Raw genomic sequence first — 25610 nt, 5'->3', positions numbered from 1 at the left:
TGTGTCGTTCATTTTTCTTTTATATTCAACCAATCGTTCCCATTTGGACTCAAACCTTCCTCGACCCTCAATATGTTCGTGAATCTTTCCAAATCAAATATCGCCTGCCCGGCCTTAGCGTTTTCTGCTCGGTCTTATCACGTCGTTGAGTCTTTTGCTTGATTTGCTATTACTGTGTGAAGCTGACAACTGAGCGGCCGCAAGGAGGCGGAGGCAGAACGTCCAGATACAACCCGGTGTGGGCATTTATTAACTCATGACCACACGGCCTCAACCTGCTGAACACGTGCACACCGTCACCAACCACAGGGACACCACACACGACCAGCATCAACGCAGACAGGCAACAGGGCTGCAGTCGGATAGTTAAAGATCAGCTCCTGTCGTCTAACCCTATCTCCTATTCCTTGACCTCTGAGTGAAAGGTCACGGGGTTAAGGGATAGTGGATAGGAGAATTCAAAAGGACTTAGGAGAAGAGACTGCGGTACTTTAGAGAATCGACTGCACTTTCACTATCCCACGTGTTTATGACGTCCTGAATGTGCGTCTGCTGCTGTGGGGTAACCATGGAAACTACAGTTTTCTATACAGCGGACTACAACATGGATGCTCAATAAGAACGAGGGACTGCTGTGAACTCATCTAGAGACTCTGCTCCGTGCTCTGATGCTGCTGCTTTGCTTTATGAACGAGGACAACAGAGAAACATATTCTTCAGGACCAAAGCTGGAACTGAAATAAAAAAGGAAAGTGAAACTTCTGCTCGTCCCCCTCTCCCTCCGGTCCACGTTAATACCAATGATCCCAATACGTATGATTGATGGAAAGATCTTAAATCAATACAGATGTATTTATTATGAACGTTAGTCCTGAACATCTATCTCTGTGTATATCACCATTCAGACATCTTTTAGAAGCTGAACAAACCCCACACAGCTCAGTGAAGACTGTGATGCTGACTTTATTTGATCATTTCAGTAAAAACTAACGTTCATATTTCTCTCTTGATTATAATACTGATGAACGTTCAGAACAAAGCACTTTGTAACTTACCACATACGTTTTAAAAAGCTTAATAAGCACCGTAACTTCCATGATATCATTTCTCCGTCATAATCGGTTGTTTCCGTGAACGGCCGACTGTTGAGTGACGGCAAATGCTGCGGCTGCAATGCATTGTGGGGCAGCATTTTCTCCTCTCCTCTCGGTGAGGGAGGTCCAGTGGTTCCTAAGCTAAAGGAGGCTATAAAGGAAGCTTGAAACCTCCTTTCCTTTCATCTAGAGAATTGGAACGGCACTTATCATGGCTGCCACTGAGGGACCTCCGGGTCATTTCACTCGGTGAGGAAGGTTCCTCAGCTAAATGGACTATTCGACTTCAGCCAGGGACTAAATACACACACTGATCAGCCATTAGACACAGGTGGGGGGAGGAGACACCACAGGGCACCAGGTGCACACAGTCAACAGCCACAGACATGGGGGGGGAGGGGGGGCTTTCAACATAAAAGCAGCAGACAGAGACAGACTGGAACACAGACAGATGCACGCACCACATTCACTTCGCCACCAACGAAGCCGAGCTCTATGGCCCCAGAGATCCCCTCCGTTACAAACCGTAATGGTATGTTATTATTATCATTACTGTTTTGTCATCATTGTTTTTTTGAATTCTTTTTTATATAGCTTGTATATATGTCCTGTACTTCTCAACAAGGTCATTTTTAACCATCCGTGTCTCTATTTGAGGACGCTTCACCTCGTAAACCTCGTTCCACTTCGGGTTGAGGCTCTCCTTCACAGCCTTGCTCTGGAACAGCTGGTTCCCGATCTGAAGGACTCCGTACGGGTCGGACTTCCCCTTTATCAGACCCCCAAAAAACGTGTCCTTCCCCTCCAGATCCTGAGCCTCCAGGAAGTGGATCCTCAGGACCCCCTGTGGAGAAGTACAGCACAGAAAGAAACACTGACATAGAAGCTGCTGACACTTCGAGGCCATTTTACATACTGCGTTTCATGAGGTCATGCAAGAGTGTGTATCAGTGTGTAGTGTCTCTACTTTAAAGAGTGCTCTCCTGCTGATGTTCAGGTGTATATCAGTATGTAGTGTCTCTACTTTAAAGAGTCCTCTCCTGCTGATGTTCAGGTGCATATCAGTATGTAGTGTCTCTACTTTAAAGAGTCCTCTCCTGCTGATGTTCAGGTGTATATCAGGATGTAGTGTCTCTACTTTAAAGAGTCCTCTCCTGCTGATGTTCAGGTGTATATCAGTATGTAGTGTCTCTACTTTAAAGAGTCCTCTCCTGCTGATGTTCAGGTGTATATCAGTATGTAGTGTCTCTACTTTAAAGAGTCCTCTCCTGTTGATGTTCAGGTGTATATCAGTATGTAGTGTCTCTACTTTAAAGAGTCCTCTCCTGCTGATGATCAGGTGTATATCAGTATGTAGTGTCTCTACTTTAAAGAGTCCTCTCCTGCTGATGATCAGGTGTATATCAGGATGTAGTGTCTCTACTTTAAAGAGTCCTCTCCTGCTGATGTTCAGGTGTATATCAGTATGTAGTGTCTCTACTTTAAAGAGTCCTCTCCTGCTGATGTTCAGGTGTATATCAGTATGTAGTGTCCTCTACTTTAAAGAGTCCTCTCCTGCTGATGTTCAGGTGTATATCAGTATGTAGTGTCTCTACTTTAAAGAGTCCTCTCCTGCTGATGTCAGTGTATATCAGTAGTGTAGTGTCTCTACTTTAAAGAGTCCTCTCCTGCTGATGTTCAGGTGTATATCAGTATGTAGTGTCTCTACTTTAAAGAGTCCTCTCCTGCTGATGTTCAGGTGTATATCAGTATGTAGTGTCTCTACTTTAAAGAGTCCTCTCCTGCTGATGTTCAGGTGTATATCAGTATGTAGTGTCCTCTACTTTAAAGAGTCCTCTCCTGCTGATGTTCAGGTGTATATCAGTATGTAGTGTCTCTACTTTAAAGAGTCCTCTGTGCTGATGTTCAGATGTATATCAGTGTGTAGTGTCTCTACTTTAAAGAGTCCTCTCCTGCTGATGTTCAGGTGTATATCAGTATGTAGTGTCTCTACTTTAAAGAGTGCTCTCCAGCTGGTGTTCAGGTGTATATCAGTATGTAGTGTCTCTACTTTAAAGAGTGCTCTCCTGCTGATGTTCAGGTGTATATCAGTATGTAGTGTCTCTACTTTAAAGAGTCCTCTCCTGCTGATGTTCAGGTGTATATCAGTATGTAGTGTCTCTACTTTAAAGAGTCCTCTCCTGCTGATGATCAGGTGTATATCAGTATGTAGTGTCTCTACTTTAAAGAGTCCTCTCCTGCTGATGTTCAGGTGTATATCTGTATGTAGTGTCTCTACTTTAAAGAGTCCTCTCCTGCTGATGTTCAGGTGTATATCAGTGATGTAGTGTCTCTACTTTAAAGAGTCCTCTCCTGCTGATGTTCAGGTGTATATCAGTATGTAGTGTCTCTACTTTAAAGAGTCCTCTCCTGCTGATGTTCAGGTGTATATCAGTATGTAGTGTCTCTACTTTAAAGAGTCCTCTCCTGCTGATGTTCAGGTGTATATCAGTATGTAGTGTCTCTACTTTAAAGAGTCCTCTCCTGCTGATGTTCAGGTGTATATCAGTATGTAGTGTCTCTACTTTAAAGAGTCCTCTCCTGCTGATGTTCAGGTGTATATCAGTATGTAGTGTCTCTACTTTAAAGAGTCCTCTCCTGCTGATGTTCAGGTGTATATCAGTATGTAGTGTCTCTACTTTAAAGAGTCCTCTCCTGCTGATGATTCAGGTGTATATCAGTATGTAGTGTCTCTACTTTAAAGAGTCCTCTCCTGCTGATGTTCAGGTGTATATCAGTATGTAGTGTCTCTACTTTAAAGAGTCCTCTCCTGCTGATGTTCAGGTGTATATCAGTATGTAGTGTCTCTACTTTAAAGAGTCCTCTCCTGCTGATGTTCAGGTGTATATCAGTATGTAGTGTCCTCTACTTTAAAGAGTCCTCTCCTGCTGATGTTCAGGTGTATATCAGTATGTAGTGTCTCTACTTTAAAGAGTCCTCTCCTGCTGATGTTCAGGTGTATATCAGTATGTAGTGTCTCTACTTTAAAGAGTCCTCTCCTGCTGATGTTCAGGTGTATATCAGTATGTAGTGTCTCTACTTTAAAGAGTCCTCTCCTGCTGATGTTCAGGTGTATATCAGTATGTAGTGTCTCTACTTTAAAGAGTCCTCTCCTGCTGATGTTCAGGTGTATATCAGTATGTAGTGTCTCTACTTTAAAGAGTCCTCTCCTGCTGATGTTCAGGTGTATATCAGTATGTAGTGTCTCTACTTTAAAGAGTCCTCTCCTGCTGATGTTCAGGTGTATATCAGTATGTAGTGTCTCTACTTTAAAGAGTCCTCTCCTGCTGATGTTCAGGTGTATATCAGTATGTAGTGTCTCTACTTTAAAGAGTCCTCTCCTGCTGATGTTCAGGTGTATATCAGTATGTAGTGTCTCTACTTTAAAGAGTCCTCTCCTGCTGATGTTCAGGTGTATATCAGTATGTAGTGTCTCTACTTTAAAGAGTCCTCTCCTGCTGATGTTCAGGTGTATATCAGTATGTAGTGTCTCTACTTTAAAGAGTCCTCTCTGCTGATGTTCAGATGTATATCAGTATGTAGTGTCTCTACTTTAAAGAGTCCTCTCCTGCTGATGTTCAGGTGTATATCAGTATGTAGTGTCTCTACTTTAAAGAGTCCTCTCCTGCTGATGTTCAGGTGTATATCATTATGTAGTGTCTCTACTTTAAAGAGTCCTCTCCTGCTGATGTTCAGGTGTATATCAGTATGTAGTGTCTCTACTTTAAAGAGTCCTCTCCTGCTGATGTTCAGGTGTATATCAGTATGTAGTGTCTCTACTTTAAAGAGTCCTCTCCTGCTGATGTTCAGGTGTATATCAGTATGTAGTGTCTCTACTTTAAAGAGTACTCTCCTGCTGATGTTCAGGTGTATATCAGTATGTAGTGTCTCTACTTTAAAGAGTCCTCTCCTGCTGATGTTCAGGTGTATATCAGTATGTAGTGTCTCTACTTTAAAGAGTCCTCTCCTGCTGATGTTCAGGTGTATATCAGTATGTAGTGTCTCTACTTTAAAGAGTCCTCTCCTGCTGATGTTCAGGTGTATATCAGTATGTAGTGTCCTCTACTTTAAAGAGTCCTCTCCTGCTGATGTTCAGGTGTATATCAGTATGTAGTGTCTCTACTTTAAAGAGTCCTCTCCTGCTGATGTTCAGGTGTATATCAGTATGTAGTGTCTCTACTTTAAAGAGTCCTCTCCTGCTGATGTTCAGGTGTATATCAGTATGTAGTGTCTCTACTTTAAAGAGTCCTCTCCTGCTGATGTTCAGGTGTATATCAGTATGTAGTGTCTCTACTTTAAAGAGTCCTCTCCTGCTGATGTTCAGGTGTATATCAGTATGTAGTGTCTCTACTTTAAAGAGTCCTCTCCTGCTGATGTTCAGGTGTATATCAGTATGTAGTGTCTCTACTTTAAAGAGTCCTCATCCTGCTGATGTTCAGGTGTATATCAGTATGTAGTGTCTCTACTTTAAAGAGTCCTCTCCTGCTGATGTTCAGGTGTATATCAGTATGTAGTGTCTCTACTTTAAAGAGTCCTCTCCTGCTGATGTTCAGGTGTATATCAGTATGTAGTGTCTCTACTTTAAAGAGTCCTCTCCTGCTGATGTTCAGGTGTATATCAGTATGTAGTGTCTCTACTTTAAAGAGTCCTCTCCTGCTGATGTTCAGGTGTATATCAGTATGTAGTGTCTCTACTTTAAAGAGTCCTCTCCTGCTGATGTTCAGGTGTATATCAGTATGTAGTGTCTCTACTTTAAAGAGTCCTCACCTGCTGATGTTCAGGTGTATATCAGTATGTAGTGTCTCTACTTTAAAGAGTCCTCTCCTGCTGATGTTCAGGTGTATATCAGTATGTAGTGTCTCTACTTTAAAGAGTCCTCTCCTGCTGATGTTCAGGTGTATATCAGTATGTAGTGTCTCTACTTTAAAGAGTCCTCTCCTGCTGATGTTCAGGTGTATATCAGTATGTAGTGTCTCTACTTTAAAGAGTCCTCTCCTGCTGATGTTCAGGTGTATATCAGTATGTAGTGTCTCTACTTTAAAGAGTCCTCTCCTGCTGATGTTCAGGTGTATATCAGTATGTAGTGTCTCTACTTTAAAGAGTCCTCTCCTGCTGATGTTCAGGTGTATATCAGTATGTAGTGTCTCTACTTTAAAGAGTCCTCACCTGCTGATGTTCAGGTGTATATCAGTATGTAGTGTCTCTACTTTAAAGAGTCCTCTCCTGCTGATGTTCAGGTGTATATCAGTATGTAGTGTCTCTACTTTAAAGAGTCCTCTCCTGCTGATGTTCAGGTGTATATCAGTATGTAGTGTCTCTACTTTAAAGAGTCCTCACCTGCTGATGTTCAGGTGTATATCAGTATGTAGTGTCTCTACTTTAAAGAGTCCTCTCCTGCTGATGTTCAGGTGTATATCAGTATGTAGTGTCTCTACTTTAAAGAGTCCTCTCCTGCTGATGTTCAGGTGTATATCAGTATGTAGTGTCTCTACTTTAAAGAGTCCTCTCCTGCTGATGTTCAGGTGTATATCAGTATGTAGTGTCTCTACTTTAAAGAGTCCTCTCCTGCTGATGTTCAGGTGTATATCAGTATGTAGTGTCTCTACTTTAAAGAGTCCTCTCCTGCTGATGTTCAGGTGTATATCAGTATGTAGTGTCTCTACTTTAAAGAGTCCTCTCCTGCTGATGTTCAGGTGTATATCAGTATGTAGTGTCTCTACTTTAAAGAGTCCTCTCCTGCTGATGTTCAGGTGTATATCAGTATGTAGTGTCTCTACTTTAAAGAGTCCTCTCCTGCTGATGTTCAGGTGTATATCAGTATGTAGTGTCTCTACTTTAAAGAGTCCTCACCTGCTGATGTTCAGGTGTATATCAGTATGTAGTGTCTCTACTTTAAAGAGTCCTCTCCTGCTGATGTTCAGGTGTATATCAGTATGTAGTGTCTCTACTTTAAAGAGTCCTCACCTGCTGATGTTCAGGTGTATATCAGTATGTAGTGTCTCTACTTTAAAGAGTCCTCTCCTGCTGATGTTCAGGTGTATATCAGTATGTAGTGTCTCTACTTTAAAGAGTCCTCTCCTGCTGATGTTCAGGTGTATATCAGTATGTAGTGTCTCTACTTTAAAGAGTCCTCTCCTGCTGATGTTCAGGTGTATATCAGTATGTAGTGTCTCTACTTTAAAGAGTCCTCCCTGCTGATGTTCAGGTGTATATCAGTATGTAGTGTCTCTACTTTAAAGAGTCCTCTCCTGCTGATGTTCAGGTGTATATCAGTATGTAGTGTCTCTACTTTAAAGAGTCCTCTCCTGCTGATGTTCAGGTGTATATCAGTATGTAGTGTCTCTACTTTAAAGAGTCCTCTCCTGCTGATGTTCAGGTGTATATCAGTATGTAGTGTCTCTACTTTAAAGAGTCCTCTCCTGCTGATGTTCAGGTGTATATCAGTATGTAGTGTCTCTACTTTAAAGAGTCCTCTCCTGCTGATGTTCAGGTGTATATCAGTATGTAGTGTCTCTACTTTAAAGAGTCCTCACCTGCTGATGTTCAGGTGTATATCAGTATGTAGTGTCTCTACTTTAAAGAGTCCTCTCCTGCTGATGTTCAGGTGTATATCAGTATGTAGTGTCTCTACTTTAAAGAGTCCTCTCCTGCTGATGTTCAGGTGTATATCAGTATGTAGTGTCTCTACTTTAAAGAGTCCTCTCCTGCTGATGTTCAGGTGTATATCAGCATGTAGTGTCTCTACTTTAAAGAGTCCTCTCCTGCTGATGTTCAGGTGTATATCAGTATGTAGTGTCTCTACTTTAAAGAGTCCTCTCCTGCTGATGTTCAGGTGTATATCAGTATGTAGTGTCTCTACTTTAAAGAGTCCTCTCCTGCTGATGTTCAGGTGTATATCAGTATGTAGTGTCTCTACTTTAAAGAGTCCTCTCCTGCTGATGTTCAGGTGTATATCAGTATGTAGTGTCTCTACTTTAAAGAGTCCTCTCCTGCTGATGTTCAGGTGTATATCAGTATGTAGTGTCTCTACTTTAAAGAGTCCTCTCCTGCTGATGTTCAGGTGTATATCAGTATGTAGTGTCTCTACTTTAAAGAGTCCTCTCCTGCTGATGTTCAGGTGCATATCAGTATGTAGTGTCTCTACTTTAAAGAGTCCTCTCCTGTTGATGTTCAGGTGTATATCAGTGTGTAGTGTCTCTACTTTAAAGAGTCCTCTCCTGCTGATGTTCAGGTGCATATCAGTATGTAGTGTCTCTACTTTAAAGAGTCCTCTCCTGCTGATGTTCAGGTGTATATCAGTATGTAGTGTCTCTACTTTAAAGAGTCCTCTCCTGCTGATGTTCAGGTGTATATCAGTATGTAGTGTCTCTACTTTAAAGAGTCCTCTCCTGCTGATGTTCAGGTGTATATCAGTATGTAGTGTCTCTACTTTAAAGAGTCCTCTCCTGCTGATGTTCAGGTGTATATCAGTATGTAGTGTCTCTACTTTAAAGAGTCCTCTACCTGCTGATGTTCAGGTGTATATCAGTATGTAGTGTCTCTACTTTAAAGAGTCCTCTCCTGCTGATGTTCAGGTGTATATCAGTATGTAGTGTCTCTACTTTAAAGAGTCCTCTCCTGCTGATGTTCAGGTGTATATCAGTATGTAGTGTCTCTACTTTAAAGAGTCCTCTCCTGCTGATGTTCAGGTGTATATCAGTATGTAGTGTCTCTACTTTAAAGAGTCCTCTCCTGCTGATGTTCAGGTGTATATCAGTATGTAGTGTCTCTACTTTAAAGAGTCCTCTCCTGCTGATGTTCAGGTGTATATCAGTATGTAGTGTCTCTACTTTAAAGAGTCCTCATCCTGCTGATGTTCAGGTGTATATCAGTATGTAGTGTCTCTACTTTAAAGAGTCCTCTCCTGCTGATGTTCAGGTGTATATCAGTATGTAGTGTCTCTACTTTAAAGAGTCCTCTCCTGCTGATGTTCAGGTGTATATCAGTATGTAGTGTCTCTACTTTAAAGAGTCCTCTCCTGCTGATGTTCAGGTGTATATCAGTATGTAGTGTCTCTACTTTAAAGAGTCCTCTCCTGCTGATGTTCAGGTGTATATCAGTATGTAGTGTCTCTACTTTAAAGAGTCCTCTCCTGCTGATGTTCAGGTGTATATCAGTATGTAGTGTCTCTACTTTAAAGAGTCCTCTCCTGCTGATGTTCAGGTGTATATCAGTATGTAGTGTCTCTACTTTAAAGAGTCCTCTCCTGCTGATGTTCAGGTGTATATCAGTATGTAGTGTCTCTACTTTAAAGAGTCCTCTCCTGCTGATGTTCAGGTGTATATCAGTATGTAGTGTCTCTACTTTAAAGAGTCCTCTCCTGCTGATGTTCAGGTGTATATCAGTATGTAGTGTCTCTACTTTAAAGAGTCCTCTCCTGCTGATGTTCAGGTGTATATCAGTATGTAGTGTCTCTACTTTAAAGAGTCCTCTCCTGCTGATGTTCAGGTGTATATCAGTATGTAGTGTCTCTACTTTAAAGAGTCCTCTCCTGCTGATGTTCAGGTGTATATCAGTATGTAGTGTCTCTACTTTAAAGAGTCCTCTCCTGCTGATGTTCAGGTGTATATCAGTATGTAGTGTCTCTACTTTAAAGAGTCCTCTCCTGCTGATGTTCAGGTGTATATCAGTATGTAGTGTCTCTACTTTAAAGAGTCCTCTCCTGCTGATGTTCAGGTGTATATCAGTATGTAGTGTCTCTACTTTAAAGAGTCCTCTCCTGCTGATGTTCAGGTGTATATCAGTATGTAGTGTCTCTACTTTAAAGAGTCCTCTCCTGTGATGTTCAGGTGTATATCAGTAGTGTAGTGTCTCTACTTTAAAGAGTCCTCTCCTGCTGATGTTCAGGTGCATATCAGTATGTAGTGTCTCTACTTTAAAGAGTCCTCTCCTGCTGATGTTCAGGTGTATATCAGTATGTAGTGTCTCTACTTTAAAGAGTCCTCTCCTGCTGATGTTCAGGTGTATATCAGTATGTAGTGTCTCTACTTTAAAGAGTCCTCTCCTGCTGATGTTCAGGTGTATATCAGTATGTAGTGTCTCTACTTTAAAGAGTCCTCTCCTGATGATGTTCAGGTGTATATCAGTATGTAGTGTCTCTACTTTAAAGAGTCCTCTCCTGCTGATGTTCAGGTGTATATCAGTATGTAGTGTCTCTACTTTAAAGAGTCCTCTCCTCTGATGTTCAGGTGCATATCAGTATGTAGTGTCTCTACTTTAAAGAGTCCTCTCCTGCTGATGTTCAGGTGTATATCAGTATGTAGTGTCTCTACTTTAAAGAGTCCTCTCCTCTGATGTTCAGGTGCATATCAGCATGTAGTGTCTCTACTTTAAAGAGTCCTCTCCTCTGATGTTCAGGTGCATATCAGTATGTAGTGTCTCTACTTTAAAGAGTCCTCTCCTGCTGATGTTCAGGTGCATATCAGTATGTAGTGTCTCTACTTTAAAGAGTCCTCTCCTGCTGAGGTTCAGGTGTATATCAGTATGTAGTGTCTCTACTTTAAAGAGTCCTCTCCTGCTGATGTTCAGGTGTATATCAGTATGTAGTGTCTCTACTTTAAAGAGTCCTCTCCTGCTGATGTTCAGGTGCATATCAGTATGTAGTGTCTCTACTTTAAAGAGTCCTCTCCTGCTGATGTTCAGGTGTATATCAGTGTGTAGTGTCTCTACTTTAAAGAGTCCTCTCCTGCTGATGTTCAGGTGTATATCAGTATGTAGTGTCTCTACTTTAAAGAGTCCTCTCCTGCTGATGTTCAGGTGTATATCAGTGTGTAGTGTCTCTACTTTAAAGAGTCCTCTCCTGCTGATGTTCAGGTGTATATCAGGATGTAGTGTCTCTACTTTAAAGAGTCCTCTCCTGCTGAGGTTCAGGTGTATATCAGTGTCTTCATGGATGGCTCTGTTTCTCTGCTGTGATTTACCCACAAAACCCTCATAACTTTTTTATTTATTTTACATAAAACACAAACAGTCCCCAGGAGATGTACGATAAAACACTTTAAGCTACTAAACAACAATTCCCTGAAGAAGCACTGAGCGTTTCAACTAACCGAGATAAAAGAGGTATGTTGTAAACACTGCATCCGTCAAAGTATATATAAATATTCAAAACAAAGCATCTGATGCCGGAGGGCTGTGGATCGGTGGGGACCGGTTCCTGGCTGCACCTCATTATGTCACTGTCTTTCTGTTTGATTTGGACTGTACCACTACGATAAAGTTACAGGTGTATTGAATTGATTGATGCTAAGGGAAGGACTATCAGAAACACCAATGGAAATGTCTGTCCAAAACATTTCAAGGAATGATGCATCAGAATCAGAATACGTCCAGCAGAGAGGACATGTGCTACAGCAGAAAAGAGCCATTAGCCGCGTTCACACTGCGGTACTTTTCCCACAAAGGTTCATGCGAACTTAGTTCATGATCGCGTTCACACCAAAAAGAGACGATACTAAAAGTAGTTCATGCGAACCTTTTTACCCGCTAGAAAGTCCCTGCTAGAGAGCAGGGACTTTCGAGGGGGTCTTCTGTGAGAAAAGAGCTATATTCCTGATTGGCTGGGCGGATTGCAAACCACGCCCCGTAAAACTCCCAAAGAGTTTTGTGAAGCCGCCATTTTATTATCCTCGCATTAGCATTGTTAGCATTAGGATTAGCCCAGCGCAGAAACGCAGAGAGACTAACTTATGGCAACACAAAATAAACCATGGGAGCGGTGGAGATGAGGAGGTGTCGGCGTTCTGGCGATTTACTCGGAAGGCTTCAGAAGAAGCTGCTGGGACTCCCAGCAGCTTCTACTGAAGCCTTCCCCAACTCCGGGGACTTCCGGCCGGGGACTCCGGGGGCAGTATACGCCGTGAAGTGGGTTGCGGCCTGCCAGTAAACCCAAAGCAGAAGAAGAAGAAGTGACGTCAGCGGCTTCATTTGCCTCATCCTCCCCCAGGGACTTTTTCTGGTGTGAACGCGATCTGTACTTAGATCATGAGAACTAGAGAGTTCTCATGAACCTTTGTGGGAAAAGTACCGCAGTGTGAACGCGGCTTAAAGCCAACTAAGAAGCATGCTTAACAAAACATGTACAAGTGGGGTACAACAAGTGTGTGAGCATCTCCTCGTTGAATCAGTCTGTCTATGGATCCTACCTTTGGCATGGGGAAGCGCAGTTTCGCCAGCTCCACGTCCCCCACCAGGGGGATGGTGATGCGATTGGGTAACACCAGATAGCTGTAGATAATGTCTTGAATGAGGTTGTCGGAGAAGCCCCTGTGCGTGTGGGAAGAACACAAACACGGAGGGAAAGCAGTGAATTATTTAACAGACAGAAACGGCACCCTTGGGTTATAAATATTCTCTTTTAATCTGAAGCTTAGCACGGAGCACTTCTGATTTACGTGTGCGTGCGTGCGTGCGTGTGTGTGTGTGTGTGTGTGTGTGTGTGTGTGTGTGTGTGTGTGATATTGCACTCTGAAGACGGTGTTAAAATATATGTTCCTTAATTGGGCCAATCTCTTCTTCGGTTTTCTGCACTCACATCCTGTGTGTGTGTGTGTGTGTGTGTGTGTGTGTGTGTGTGTGTGTGTGTGTGTGTGTGTGTGTGTGTGTGTGTGTGTGTGTGTGTGTGTGTGTGTGTGTGTGTGATATTGCACTCTGAAGACGGTGTTAAAATATATGTTCCTTAATTGGGCCAATCTCTTCTTCGGTTTTCTGCACTCACATCGTGTGTGTGTGTGGTGTGTGTGTGTGTGTGTGTGTGTGTGTGTGTGTGTGTTGTGTGTGTGTGTGGTGTGTGTGTGTGTGTGTGTGTGTGTGTGTGTGTGTGTGTGTGTGTGTGTGTGTGTGTGTGCCGCTAATGATTCAGTGACAGTGAAGGCATCAGACAAAGGCTCTCCTTTTTATTTTTATTAATTTAGCATGGCACGAAAAAAAAAATCTAATTACGGAGAAAATTCATCCTCATCTTCTGGAGGATATTGGATATTGCTCAGGCTGTCCCTCCAAGGGAATACAGTGGAGCTGTCCATTTATCACAACAACAACAACAACAACAACAACAACAACAACAGGTTTGTAGCACAGATTAAGGAAGTGTACTGCCTCAAATATCCATTAGGTTTTGTTCTTTACAGAGAACAGAATATAAAACCCTTTAAAAAACTATTTAAGGTTTATAAAAACATTTTTGAACGTCAGCGTGATGTGAGGAAACTTCTCTCTGAACGATTTACTTTCTATTCATTTTTTTTGAATCACTATTAAATGCCTCATCCTGTGTTTCCAGGTTATTTGTAGGGGTGTAACGGTTCACAGAAGTCACGGTTCGGTTCGTACCTCGGTTTGGAGGTCACGGTTCGGTACAACAACAAAAAAGCAAAAAAAAGTCCCAAATGCATAATTCCAGGTTTTTGTTATTTATGTTTGAACAGTAGTGCAAGTTTCAGTTTAAAAATAAAGAACTCTGACATTTTGAATAATTAACTGTATTAAACAGTTAAAAACAAACCACACACACTCAGATGGCCGTAGTATCTATAATGGCTGATGTCAAACTAAAAGGTTTCATCAAGCTGTAAAACTAAAAAGGATGTCTTGATAATCATAAATAATAAGAAAGTGTTTCCAGAGCGCAAAGTCGTTGAAAAACATATGCCAAAAGCTTCCGTTATTTATTTTGGTTTCACGGCTTTCACGTCGACTGAAGAAGGAGGCCTTCAGGGATTTGTTATCCCGGGGGACTCCCGAGGCAGGTGCAAGGTACCGACAGGCCCGAAGTGCAGCAGCCTCATCCGTGGCCGAGGCAAAGCAGCGGGTGTGGGAGAAGTTCGGAGAAGACATGGAGAAGGACTTTCGGGCGGCACCAAAGTTGTTCTGGAAAACTGTCCGACACCTCAGGAGGGGGAAGCAGGGAACCATCCAAGCTGTGTACAGTAAGGATGGGACGTTGTTGACCTCAACTGATGGAGTGTTGGGGCGTTGGAAGGAACACTTTGAGGAACTCCTGAACCCGACAACTCCGCCCTCTATGTTAGAGGCAGAGCTGGAGTATGACGGGGGATCAACGCCAATCTCCCGGGGGGAGGTCACTGAGGTCGTCAAACAACTTCACAGTGGCAAAGCCCCGGGGGTGGATGAGATCCGCCCGGAGATGCTGAAGGCTCTGGGTGTTGAGGGACTGTCATGGTTGACACGTCTCATCAACGTTGCGTGGAAGTCGGAAACAGTACCGAAGGAGTGGCAGACCGGGGTGGTGGTCCCCCTTTTCAAAAAGGGGGATCAGAGGGTGTGTGCCAATTACAGAGGCATCACACTACTCAGCCTCCCCGGGAAAGTTTACTCCAAGGTACTCGAAAGGAGGGTTGGCCTCCGCCGGGGCTGCGCTTTGTCACCAATCCTGTTTGTAATATACATGGATCGGATTTCGAGGCGTAGTCGTGGGGGGGGGGGGTCTGCAGTTCGGTGGACTAAGGATTGCACCACTGCTTTTTGCAGATGATGTGGTTCTGATGGCTTCATCGGTCTGCGACCTTCAGCACTCACTGGATCGGTTCACCACCGAGTGTGAAGCGGCTGGGATGAGGATCAGCACCTCCAAATCTGAGGCCACGGTTCTCAGCAGGAAACCGATGGACTGTCCACTCCAAGTAGGGAATGAGTCCTTACCCCAAGTGAAGGAGTTCAAGTATCTCGGGGTCTTGTTCTCGAGTGAGGGAACAATGGAGCGTGAGATGGGCCGGAGAATCGGAGCAGCGGGAGCGGTACTGCAGTCGCTTTACCGCACCGTTGTGACGAAAAGGGAGCTGAGCCAGAAGGCAAAGCTCTCCGTCTACCGGGCCATTTTCGTTCCTACCCTCTCCTACGGTCATGAAGGATGGGTCATGACCAAAAGAACGAGGTCACGGATACAAGCGGCCGAGATGGGTTTCCTCCGCAGGGTGGCTGGTGTCTCCCTTAGGGATAAGGTGAGGAGTTCGGTCATCAGGGAGGGACTCGGAGTTGAGCCGCTCCTCCTTCGCGTCGAAAGGAGCCAGTTGAGGTGGTTCGGGCACCTAGTTAGGATGCCACCTGGGCGCCTCCCTAGGGAGGTGTTCCAGGCACGTCCAGCTGGGAGGAGACCAAGGGGTAGACCTAGGACCAGGTGGAGGGAGTATATCTCTTCGCTGGCCTGGGAGCGCCTTGGGACCCCCCAGTCAGAGCTGGTTGATGAGGGGAAAGGAACGTTTGGGGCTCTCTGCTGGAACGAGACCCCGAGACCCGACCACGGAGACGCGGGAGAAGATGGATGGATGGCTTTCACGTCTATTGGCTTCTTAAAAACAGCGGGGATCAGCTGTTGAACAGCTGTTGTCTTTTGCCGGGCTCCGGTGAGTGGCAAATCTGGCTGATGCCTTCTGACATGATTTAGCATGTTTGGCGTGTGTTCATTAGCATACCGCACCGCTATCGAACAACGCCGACACCGTCCTCGTCCGATCCACCACTCGCACACCTCATCGTTATTGTAGTCCACAGGGAACCCGACATGTTCCCACGCAGCTGATTTAAAAGAAGCAGGTGGGTTCTAGCTCCTGTGTGTTATCTGAAATCGCCATACTAACTTTTCTTCTTCTTGTATTTAGTTCGTTTTGTTGTTGTGTTTCTTCTTCTTCTTCATTTGTTGTTTAAGGGCGGCTGGCAAACAGCTTTTAGGCGCAATACCGCCCCCTGGATTATATATAGTGTAGTGGATGCTGCCCTGAATTACTTTTTTCCCAGTCGTAAAAAAAAGGCGTATTCGCCGTGTGACTGCATGTGCCGAACCGTGACGTCCGAACCGTGACGTCCGAACCGTGACGGTACGGGACGAATACGGATACCGTTACACCCCTAGGTTATAGTAATCTATATTCTATAATAATCGATATCTGTAAGTCCAAAATCACACATTAAGTATACACAGACACATCTGATTGGTTAGCTGACTGGCTCTGTTTTGATTGGTCAACCACTTAGAGATGTCCCGCCCCTTTGCCTTTCACATGTTGTTGGCGTTCCGTAGTGATGTCACTTTGTGGAAATTCAGCCTTTGCAGACCATTTACATGCACTAAAACTTACAGTAGACACTACAGGAGAGGGAGAACCACAAAAAGCAGAATATGGCCTCTTTAAATCTGCTCTAAAGTGTCTATTTGGACATTTTGGATGCCTCTACTATCAATTTCTCCTAATTAGGATCCACTCTCTGCAGGAACTGCTAAATCTACAACATACACACCTTTGGACGCTTTTTAGAACAGCGGACCTGATGCATTGGTCCCATGTGCTCTGTAATGGTCCACTAGTGCAGTTTCTTGGTGGCAGTCTGTGTGTGATTGGGGTTATAAATATAGCAACTCCTCACCTGGGTGTCTTGCTGCATTAGGTCGAGGATGCTTAATAAGTTGAATGTTCCAAACCCAGAACATGCCCGCAAACAGGGCCGCCTTAATGCACGGGCTGAAGCCCAGGGGCCTACGGAGATTGGGGGCCTATCATGAGCCAATCATTTTATTTCGGGTGTTTTATTTTTATTTTAAATGAACAAAGTCTTGGCTTTCAGAATGTGAAACTTTTATTTCCAAAACCACACGGTAAACACATGTTTGAAGCTCGTAAAGGGAAGATGACAGCTCTCCCTCCACTCTGCTGTTCCGCAGCGCCCCCCCCCCTCCGCTGACATGATGAATGTAAGGCGTAGAGTAATCATAGATAACACGGCAGGGTCCGTTACAGTTTGTTTTCATCTCATTTCAAATAAACAAAGTCTTGGCTTTCAGAATATTAAACTTGTTTCGGCAAATTCAGATGATAAATACAACTTTGAAGCTTCGGCGTAATTACAAGCGGAGAACGGAGTAACTTGACGTCACAGCAGGTACAACAACAGCCGGGGTTTCTCGTGACAACACTCACAAATGCAAAAATACACAAACACACACACGTATACACACACACACACACACACACACACACACACACACACACACACACACACACACACACACACACACACACACACACACACACTCGCAAGTTTCCCCCAGACCAGTAATCCAAACGAAAATATCTTCCCTCCGTAGTATTTTGATCATTTGCTAATAACCAATCAGATCGATGGATTCCAGAGAGAGTCAGTGGGCACCACTCAACAGCCAATCAGAATGAGAATATGTTTCACATGTGACGTATTCAAATTGCGAGTGATTGAGTGACAGATGAAGGTTGTTTAGGAGAACATTTTGGAGAAGAAAAAGTTTGAGAGGCGCTCGGGAAAGGAAACCTAACACTGATGTGAATTGAGCATGACATTCTTCGTGAGACGGATTTTAAGAACATCATAAAGGCTTTTCAGACGGAAGCTAAAGAGGCGAGGCAATGCTGCACTGTTCATTGATTCCCAGCAGCCTGCAGGTTTAAATGTGCATTGTTTTACATAGTGTGTGTGTGTGTGTGTGTGTGTGTGTGTGTGTGTGTGTGTGTGGTGTGTGTGTGGTGTGTGTGTGTGTGTGTGTGTGTGTGTGTGTGTGTGTGTGTGTGTGTGTGTGTGTGTGTGTGTGTGTGTGTGTGTGTGTGTGTAAATACTGATGAGTCGCTCTGCGCACCGGCCAGAACCTTTGTGACATTTTGGAGAAAAGTGGAGTTCGCGAGTATTGATTCAAATACCAGGGGGTTTAAAATCCCTGCAGTAAATGAAGTCCTTCCCAAATGAAGCAAAGCATGAAGTATATTGTGAGTATATGATTATCGATGTTAAATAAGAGCTTTTTGGACATTAAAGCATGGAGACATGTCACAGTAGAGACACTAAGCACTCGTTTCAACCTGATAATTAGCTCTTTTAAATAATCTTAATTAAGCTTGCTGTGTTTGTGTCTGTCTGGAGAAACATTCAATTGAACAATAAAGCTGATTATTTTCAGAGGAAACAGCTCTTCCCTGTGAGCCGATGGCATTCTCTGGTGGGGGGCTGTAAAGGGATTTCTGCTGCATTTCTGCTGCATTTTCCACCGGCGTACCGTACACACTGGAAGAACCCACACACCTGCCTGCAAGCTGCACGAAAGCTGTTCCTTTATTTCAGGGCTCTGAAGACACTTGACAATGTGATGCTGTGTTCACATCCTCCTCTAACGGACAGCTGTGCTTCTAGCGATGCTCCCAGTGTGTCTCTAGAGAAGTCTGTCAATGCACCACAGACTGAAATATCATAACAGCTATTGGATGGAGCTTTTCTACAGATCTTCTCGGATCATTGACGATGAATTTAAATTACATTCTGATCCCTCTGACCGGTCCAGTGGCGCCACCATGACGGGACATTTCTCTAAAACTATTGATCGCCAAGAAAGATTGCTGCAGGGATGATTTATTTTGATTTTGATTTTGATATACTTTATTAATCCCTCGTGGGGAAATTGTTTCTCTGCATTTGACCTATCCTGTGTTAGGGACACCTCGGTAGCACTTGGTCTTGCCGGGACTTGAACTGGTGATCTTCCAGTTGCCAAGTCCCTATGGACTTTCGCACCACCGCCCCCCATTTATTCTGAAGAAGGTCAACAATACACTGGTTCCCTCCACAAAACGCCAATGGGCTATAAAGGAACTACAGCACGGTCACATGACTTCACGTCCCCACCGCTAAGCTAAAGGAGGCTAATGTTGGGCTATAAAGGAACTACAGCACGGTCACATGACTTCACGTCCCCACCGCTAAGCTAAAGGAGGCTAATGTTGGGCTATAAAGGAACTACAGCACGGTCACATGACTTCACGTCCCCACCGCTAAGCTAAAGGTGGCTAATGTTGGGCTATAAAGGAACTACAGCACGGTCACATGACTTCACGTCCCCACCGCTAAGCTAAAGGTGGCTAATGTTGGGCTATAAAGGAACTACAGCACGGTCACATGACTTCACGTCACCACCGCTAAGCTAAAGGTGGCTAATGTTGGGCTATAAAGGAACTACAGCACGGTCACATGACTTCACGTCTCCACTGCTAAGCTAAAGGTGGCTAATGTTGGGCTATAAGGAACTACAGCACGGTCACATGACTTCACGTCACCACCGCTAAGCTAAAGGAGGCTAATGTTGGGCTATAAAGGAACTACAGCACGGTCACATGACTTCACGTCACCACCGCTAAGCTAAAGGTGGCTAATGTTGGGCTATAAAGGAACTGCAGCACGGTCACATGACTTCACGTCACCACCGCTAAGCTAAAGGTGGCTAATGTTGGGGCTATAAAGGAACTGCAGCACGGTCACATGACTTCACGTCACCACCGCTAAGCTAAAGGTGGCTAATGTTGGGCTATAAAGGAACTACAGCACGGTCCACATGACTTCACGTCACCACCGCTAAGCTAAAGGAGGCTAATGTTGGGCTATAAAGGAACTACAGCACGGTCACATGACTTCACGTCACCACCGCTAAACTAAAGGTGGCTAATGTTGGGCTATAAAGGAACTACAGCACGGTCACATGACTTCACGTCACCACCGCTAAGCTAAAGGAGGCTAATGTTGGGCTCTAAAGGAACTACAGCACGGTCACATGACTTCACGTCACCACCGCTAAGCTAAAGGAGGCTAATGTTGGGCTATAAAGGAACTACAGCACGGTCACATGACTTCAAGTCACCACTGCTAAGCTAAAGGAGGCTAATGTTGGGCTATAAAGGAACTACAGCACGGTCACATGACTTACGTCACCACCGCTAAGCTAAAGGTGGCTAATGTTGGGCTATAAAGGAACTACAGCACGGTCACATGACTTCACGTCACCACCGCTAAGCTAAAGGTGGCTAATGTTGGGCTATAAAGGAACTACAGCACGGTCACATGACTTCACGTCACCACCGCTAAGCTAAAGGAGGCTAATGTTGGACTATAAAGGAACTACAGCACGGTCACATGACTTCACGTCACCACCGCTAAGCTAAAGGTGGCTAATGTTGGGCTATAAAGGAACTACAGGACGGACACATGACTTCACGTCACCACCGCTAAGCTAAAGGTGGCTAATGTTGGGCTATAAAGGAACTACAGCACGGTCACATGACTTCACGTCACCACCGCTAAGCTAAAGGAGGCTAATGTTGGACTATAAAGGAACTACAGGACGGACACATGACTTCACGTCACCACCGCTAAGCTAAAGGTGGCTAATGTTGGGCTATAAAGGAACTACAGCACGGTCACATGACTTCACATCACCACCGCTAAGCTAAAGGTGGCTAATGTTGGGCTATATAGGAACTTCAGCACGGTCACATGACTTCACGTCACCACCGCTACGCTAAAGGTGGCTAATGTTGGGCTATAAAGGAACTACAGCCGGTCACATGACTTCACGTCACCACCGCTAAGCTAAAGCAGGCTAATGTTGGGCTATAAAGGAACTACAGCCGGTCACATGACTTCACGTCACCACCGCTAAGCTAAAGGTGGCTAATGTTGGGCTATAAAGGAACTACAGCACGGTCACATGACTTCACGTCTCCACCGCTAAGCTAAAGGTGGCTAATGTTGGGCTATAAAGGAACTACAGCACGGACACATGACTTCACGTCTCCACCGCTAAGCTAAAGGTGGCTAATGTTGGGCTATAAAGGAACTACAGCACGGTCACATGACTACATGTCACCACCGCTAAGCTAAAGGAGGCTAATGTTGGGCTCTAAAGGAACTACAGCACGGTCACATGACTTCACGTCACCACCGCTAAGCTAAAGGAGGCTAATGTTGGGCTATAAAGGAACTACAGCACGGTCACATGACTTCAAGTCACCACTGCTAAGCTAAAGGAGGCTAATGTTGGGCTATAAAGGAACTACAGCACGGTCACATGACTTCACGTCACCACCGCTAAGCTAAAGGTGGCTAATGTTGGGCTATAAAGGAACTACAGCACGGTCACATGACTTCACGTCACCACCGCTAAGCTAAAGGTGGCTAATGTTGGGCTATAAAGGAACTACAGCACGGTCACATGACTTCACGTCACCACCGCTAAGCTAAAGGAGGCTAATGTTGGACTATAAAGGAACTACAGCACGGTCACATGACTTCACGTCACCACCGCTAAGCTAAAGGTGGCTAATGTTGGGCTATAAAGGAACTACAGGACGGACACATGACTTCACGTCACCACCGCTAAGCTAAAGGTGGCTAATGTTGGGCTATAAAGGAACTACAGCACGGTCACATGACTTCACGTCACCACCGCTAAGCTAAAGGAGGCTAATGTTGGACTATAAAGGAACTACAGGACGGACACATGACTTCACGTCACCACCGCTAAGCTAAAGGTGGCTAATGTTGGGCTATAAAGGAACTACAGCACGGTCACATGACTTCACGTCACCACCGCTAAGCTAAAGGTGGCTAATGTTGGGCTATAAAGGAACTTCAGCACGGTCACATGACTTCACGTCACCACCGCTAAGCTAAAGGTGGCTAATGTTGGGCTATAAAGGAACTACAGCACGGTCACATGACTTCACGTCTCCACCGCTAAGCTAAAGGTGGCTAATGTTGGGCTATAAAGGAACTACAGCACGGACACATGACTTCACGTCTCCACCGCTAAGCTAAAGGTGGCTAATGTTGGGCTATAAAGGAACTACAGCACGGACACATGACTTCACGTCTCCACCGCTAAGCTAAAGGTGGCTAATGTTGGGCTATAAAGGAACTACAGCACGGTCACATGACTACATGTCACCACCGCTAAGCTAAAGGAGGCTAATGTTGGGCTCTAAAGGAACTACAGCACGTCACATGACTTCACGTCACCACCGCTAAGCTAAAGGAGGCTAATGTTGGGCTATAAAGGAACTACAGCACGGTCACATGACTTCAAGTCACCACTGCTAAGCTAAAGGAGGCTAATGTTGGGCTATAAAGGAACTACAGCACGGTCACATGACTTCACGTCACCACCGCTAAGCTAAAGGTGGCTAATGTTGGGCTATAAAGGAACTACAGCACGGTCACATGACTTCACGTCACCACCGCTAAGCTAAAGGTGGCTAATGTTGGGCTATAAAGGAACTACAGCACGGTCACATGACTTCACGTCACCACCGCTAAGCTAAAGGAGGCTAATGTTGGACTATAAAGGAACTACAGCACGGTCACATGACTTCACGTCACCACCGCTAAGCTAAAGGTGGCTAATGTTGGGCTATAAAGGAACTACAGGACGGACACATGACTTCACGTCACCACCGCTAAGCTAAAGGTGGCTAATGTTGGGCTATAAAGGAACTACAGCACGGTCACATGACTTCACGTCACCACCGCTAAGCTAAAGGAGGCTAATGTTGGACTATAAAGGAACTACAGGACGGACACATGACTTCACGTCACCACCGCTAAGCTAAAGGTGGCTAATGTTGGGCTATAAAGGAACTACAGCACGGTCACATGACTTCACGTCACCACCGCTAAGCTAAAGGTGGCTAATGTTGGGCTATAAAGGAACTTCAGCACGGTCACATGACTTCACGTCACCACCGCTAAGCTAAAGGTGGCTAATGTTGGGCTATAAAGGAACTACAGCCGGTCACATGACTTCACGTCACCACCGCTAAGCTAAAGCAGGCTAATGTTGGGCTATAAAGGAACTACAGCCGGTCACATGACTTCACGTCACCACCGCTAAGCTAAAGGTGGCTAATGTTGGGCTTTAAAGGAACTACAGCACGGTCACATGACTTCACGTCTCCACCGCTAAGCTAAAGGTGGCTAATGTTGGGCTATAAAGGAACTACAGCACGGACACATGACTTCACGTCTCCACCGCTAAGCTAAAGGTGGCTAATGTTGGGCTATAAAGGAACTACAGCACGGTCACATGACTACACGTCACCACCGCTAAGCTAAAGGAGGCTAATGTTGGACTATAAAGGAACTACAGCACGGTCACATGACTTCACGTCACCACCGCTAAGCTAAAGGTGGCTAATGTTGGGCTATAAAGGAACTACAGCACGGTCACATGACTACACGTCACCACCGCTAAGCTAAAGGAGGCTAATGTTGGACTATAAAGGAACTACAGCACGGACACATGACTTCACGTCTCCACCGCTAAGCTAAAGGAGGCTAATGTTGGACTATAAAGGAACTACAGCACGGTCACATGACTTGTTAGCCTTAGCATTTGATCCTTGGATCAGACTCACAGAGCTAGTCTTGTTTTTAATCAGATTTTGAAACCATCACAACAACTTTGACCCATTACCAGATGTAAACAAGTCGGACACGTGTTGCGTAATGAATGATCCCAACAGATTATTGTCGGTGAGTCACTGGGCGAGCCTTTAGCTGAGCAGCTGATGCTGTCTGTCCATCTGATGCATTCAAGGAACTCCGTCTCTACAGATAAGATTTCACCATCTGGGCGTCTCACACCCATTCACACAAGCACATGTCACAGCACATGTTACATGGATCTATTTCACCTCCACAGAGAGGTGGGAAGTATTGGGGTACAAATACTTTTTGTACTTCTACTTGAGTAAAGGATGTGTGTACTTTTGCCATCTCTCACCACGGAGGAATCAACAACAGAAGACCTGACGGAGACGTATGCAGCATTAATCCAATAAATTCACATGCAGCATTCATGCACTTTATTTGGCGTGTAAATAATGCATGGACCAATCAGCTGGCGGTAATTGTGCTGGGATGTTAGCATCTCTTAATCGACTCTCATTTGGTGTCTTTTGCTCAGCCCACACACACACCCCATGGGGGGGGAAAGCCACTTCATTTTTTTTTTTATACTTGTGTTTTATTGAGTTTTCACAACAATAATAACAGAACAACACATAATACACACAAATCAGTTGTAAAATAAAGCACAATAAATACTAGTTGTCTGAAGAATATTCACACATACCGTATAATATTGAATCACTTACTTATTGGTGTCAACCATGTAAATATTCCACTTTTCCTATTGAATGCATTCTCTTGGATTCTCAAAACATATGTCAACTTTTCCATGACAGAAATATCTTCAACAATTTCCAGCCACTGCTCCCGAGTCGGAGCGTTCACATTAAAGCTTTCCTACTCGCTGCAAGTAAAACCTTAATCAAATATAGATCGCCTCCCATCACAGCATCCTTAATGTTCCCACGATACATCACCGGGCAGGTATTTGGGATTTGATAACCCAAAATAATTTTGACAACTGCATTAACCTTCTCCCAATATGACCTTATCTTTGTACAGTTCCAGAACATGTGCGAGTGGTCGGCCTCCATGTTCCCACACAACCTCCAACACTGGTGCTGTACACCAAGTTGCCGCTCTTTATTTTGGGTGTTATGAAAAAGCGAGGCAGGTTCTTCCAGCAGAATTCCCTCCACACTAATGGGTTTGTAAATTGCGTCTCGAACATTTGAAACCATTCTTCCTCTGACATTTTTATTCGTAACTTTGTTTCCCATTTTGCTTTTATGTGGATAGTCGATTCCCCCGTTTCCCCCAAAGCCTCGTACAAAGCAAAATGACCCGAGAGCCCTTCTGCTGACACGCATCCACCCCAGTTACAGTATCTAAAGATCCATCTGCATTCAGCCTTATCTCTTTTACAAAATAGTGTCTTAACTGCATGCATCTAAAATAATCCCCGTCTGTAACACCGTATGTCGCCTGTAATTCCTGAAAACCCATCAATTCACCCTTTTCTGAAACCGTAAAGCCACTTCATTTAATCGAGATAGTCACGAGGAAACCACATCACTCAGGCGGCACGAAGCTGATTATTCACCGTTTTGTGCGCTGCGATGCAAACGTCACACACATGGGATGCATCTTGAGAGCAGAGCTAGAGTTTCAATATATTAACTCAGGGGATTTGTCGCAAGAGTGACAAGGTGCAAAATCATTCCTAACTTATGCATGACCTTATCGTGCATCCACTAAACCCACGGACATGATATTGGTTTTCCTAAAGAGCTGATTTTAATTGGCATTTCTGAAAACGGTAAAACAATTTAAAATGAATGGTCTGTGTATGGTTGCAGTTTCACAGCTGTGTCCAACTTCCTGAAACCTGACACCTCCTCCTTGTTTCTCGATTTCTCTCCAACACAAGACAACAAAGACAGATAGTGTTTCTTACTTGAGCCCGGGAATGTCCAGAATATTGGAGAGGCCGGTCCAGTTTATGTCCACCAGCTGCGAAACAGAACAAAGGCAAGATTAAATTACTTAAATTGATCAAACGCCGTCTTTTATAGCTTCCTTCGCCGCCTTGTGCTTCACTTTGAAGACGTTATCCTGGCCAACAAACCCTGCTGATTAATTAGAGCAGACGTAAAGTCCGTAGAAACATAAATAAAAGTATAAGTATAATAAATAATATAATAAAAGTTGTGGGGAAAAGTTTCTTCAGAG

At 44.4% G+C, this 25610-nt stretch overlaps 1 long non-coding RNA gene across 1 annotated transcript; it reads right to left on the bottom strand.

Moving 5' to 3' along the window:
• Positions 1-1766: 1766 nt before the first annotated feature.
• LOC117441509 (uncharacterized) lies at positions 1767-25391 on the bottom strand. Its single transcript, XR_004551392.1, has 3 exons — positions 25336-25391; positions 12317-12437; positions 1767-1938 (listed from the first exon to the last, which is right to left on the bottom strand). It is a non-coding gene; the product is annotated as an uncharacterized lncRNA (long non-coding RNA).
• Between the last annotated feature and the right edge of the window lie 219 nt (positions 25392-25610).

The sequence above is a fragment of the Pseudochaenichthys georgianus genome, unplaced genomic scaffold (genome assembly GCF_902827115.2).
Source record: "Pseudochaenichthys georgianus unplaced genomic scaffold, fPseGeo1.2 scaffold_1752_arrow_ctg1, whole genome shotgun sequence".
Lineage (NCBI taxonomy): Eukaryota > Metazoa > Chordata > Actinopteri > Perciformes > Channichthyidae > Pseudochaenichthys > Pseudochaenichthys georgianus.
Note: the sequence above shows the minus strand (reverse complement) of the source record. Positions and strands in the feature narration are given on the sequence as shown.